This window comes from Zingiber officinale, chromosome 10B (assembly GCF_018446385.1).
Source record: "Zingiber officinale cultivar Zhangliang chromosome 10B, Zo_v1.1, whole genome shotgun sequence".
In the NCBI taxonomy this organism is placed as follows: Eukaryota; Viridiplantae; Streptophyta; class Magnoliopsida; order Zingiberales; family Zingiberaceae; genus Zingiber; species Zingiber officinale.
The window spans coordinates 11,402,594-11,405,926 of record NC_056005.1 but is presented as its reverse complement, the minus strand read 5'-3'; positions in this window follow the sequence as shown (position 1 = coordinate 11,405,926).

Sequence of the window (3,333 nt, the reverse complement as noted above, 5' to 3'; positions counted from 1 at the left end):
ATTTTAAGTTTAATTTAATTTAAAATTTTAAGTTTAATTTAATTTTAAGTTATGTTTAATTTTTTTTTAAGTTTAATTTAATTTTTAAGTTTAGTTTATTTTAATTTTAATTTTAAGTTTTATTTAATTTTTAATTTTAAGTTAAGTTTACTTTTTTATTTTAAGTTTAATTTAATTTTAAGTTCTTAGTCATCTCACCCAATCTATATTTCCAATCAGAGAATGCTATAATTTTGTGAGATGAGTTAAGTTCAATTTCAGGGTTTGGTTTAACCTTGTGTTAGATTCAGGTTTAGCTTTGGATTCAACAAATAGACATTCTTTGGATAAACTTCTGGGCTATGGTGTGTCACCTAGACATCATTAGAGTAATCATGCCTTCGAGGTTTTCCAAATAGTCTCATCCACTTTAGTACAAAACCTTAGTCTAACTAGTTAGGATCCGTAAGGGTAACTTCAGTTAGTTCCACTAAGCCAAGTGCACTAGATCAAAGTCATATCTTCCTAGACATACATAAACAGAGTTTTCCTAACTTACTATCATCCAAAACTTCACCAGTATTGTTGGTCAAGTTAAACTTTTGTCCCTTTTTACTCTAATCCTAATTACCCTATCGGATAGGTTATTTTTGGAGGTGTCAACTAGTTTGGAGTCTCCCCCTGAATTATTGATCAAGATTTTTGAAGTTTTGGTTTTGGGTTTATGTCAGTTACTTTTGTAATTATAATAGACTTGATGATAGTTTGGGTTTGAGTTGATTCTTGAGTTCTTTCTATGATTTGTCTTTATTTTAGTTGATTTAGTTTTATGTTTTGGACTTTGATTTGGGTTATTTGATTTTATATAATATATTTTATTTTTGGGTATATAGTATTGGTTAATTCCTACTTGCGTGGCTAGGCACGCTTTTGAAACCCAAGCTTTAATTTGTGTTTTATTTTGAATTATGATTGATATGAATGATTTTATTTGTTGAACGGGACTTGTATCCAAGCCCAGATTTGTTGTATACAGGCTTTTGATTTTTAAGGATTAGATCTAAGTTTTTAGATCTAATTGTAAAATTTTTTAACAGTCCTTTAAGTTTGTTAATTTTAATTTTTAATGTTGAGTTTTCCTCCTCAAGTTTTACAACTTGACTTGGATTAGAATTTTCGATCTGTTCCTTGAGGTGTTGATTTTCCTCAAAAAGTATTTTATTTTGATTTCCATTTTTGATTAATTTTTTATTTAAACATGCAATGATTTTGAAATTTTTTTTACTTAAATTAAGGTATACCTCAATCGAAACCTTTGGAAACTAGTACGGACTCGTGGCTCGATTCGGGTTCGGACTCGTCTTCTGATTCGCCTTCCGATTCTGATCCGCAGACCATCAGCGCGAGGTAACTTCGATGCTTCTGTTCTTCGGCGTTTGATTCATCCGAAGATGATTCATCCCATGTCACCTTGAGTGCTTTCTTCTTGGTTTTGTCGTTCTTCAGCTTTGGGCACTTGTTCTTGTAATGCCCCTTCTTGTTGCATCCGAAACAGGTCACGTTTTTGTTGTTAGGATTAGTGGTGGAGTTGATCTTCTACAGTTCATTTCTTCTGAAGTTCTCTTTCTCCTGATGAACATTTTTCTTACCAAGTTCACCAGGTATTCTTCGTCTTATGGGTCTTGGTCAGACTCACCTTCAAGTTCAAGTTTGGTTCTTGGCTTGTCTTTGGAGGAACCTGCAAAAAGGGCAATTCCTTTCTCGACATATTTTGAGTTAGTCTGCTCAAGGAATTCGAGTTCACAAAATAGTTCATCTAGCTTTAATTTGAAAAGATTCTTCGAAATCTTGTAAGCATCCATGATGGATGCCCATAGTGCATTTCGAGGAAGCGCGTTAAGGGCATACCTTATCAGGTCGCGGTTCTCCATCTGGTGGTCGATGTTGTGAAGCCTCTTGAGGATGTCTTTTATCCCCGCGTGGAGTTGACTCGTAGTTTCTCCTTCTTACATTTTTATATTAAATAGTTTATTTAGATAGAGGTCTCTTTTGGTTACCTTCGCGTCGCTAGTTCCCTCGTGCAATTCGATGAGCTTGTCCCACAGTTCCTTCGCATTTATATATGGGTCGACGCAGTTCAGTTCTTCTTTCGTTAGCCCGCACTGGAGGGTGTTGAGAGCCTTGAAATATATTTGGGCTTTCTTCTTCATATCTAGATTCCACTGTTCCAGGTCCATCTGAATTCCGACGTTATCGACCAAAGCTTTGTAGCCTCTGGTGATGCTGAATCACTGGTCGAAGTCGGTCTTCAAATAGACCTCCATTGGCTTCTTCCAATACGGGAAGTCGTCACCGTTGAAAAGGGGAGGACAGACAGTGTTGTATGCCTCGTTTTGGGCCATTGCTCTTGCACACAATAAAAAAAATAGAGATGGTCCCAAGACTTTTGGTCTTGGATTAGTAGTGTGGGATAAAAATAACTGAATTGGTGTTGCGCCAATTCAGATTGGTTTGCGACAAGAAAATGTTTCCAAAGAGGTAATTGTATCAATTTGGATTATGTCGAAAAACTTAAAACCGAAAATAAGAAAACAAAAATTTTCACCCCCTTTGCCTGATTGGTGGTTGCACCAAATTAGAGTGCTAACTACTCTGATATCACTTGTTGGATCGAAAAGAACGCTAGAGGGGGGGAGGGAGGGGGGGGGTGAATAACGATCGTTAAAAAATTATTATCGAGTCAAAGTACGTAGCGGAAAATAATAACGAAAACAACACTAACACACCGAGTTTTACTTGGTTCGAAGTCTTCGTCGACTCCTACTCCAAGGTTCGCACGTGAGAGTACTTTCGTTGGGCAATCCACTAATAGTTTGCAAAAGAGTTACAAAATAAGTACAGGAACTATAAAATAAAGTTACCGACAATAAGGAAAATAAAAACTGAGTCGCAGGTTGTCAGAGAAGCTTCACACCGTCGCAGGAGCGTCTTTGGAGCAGCACGCAAGAAAGCAGTTGCAGAGAGAAGTTGTTGTCTTGTGCTCCTAGTGGAAGGATGCTTATATAAGCAATTCTGGGCGCCTAGATCCCTTCCGGGCGTCTGGATAGTGACTTCAGCCATCCAATCAACGCGCTCCAACCAGGTGACAAGATTAATTTTGGGCATTCCGGGCGCCTGGACTACTTCCGGGCGCCCTGATCCCTTCTGGGCACCCCGACCAACTTTTCTAGAAGCCTTTATTTCCTGCAAAACAAAGTTAGTCTGAGACAATAAAACTTATACTACCCTGCAAAACAAGTGTTAGTACAATTATAGTCAAGAGTAGTAATATGATTATGTCTCCTCGAGACTAGA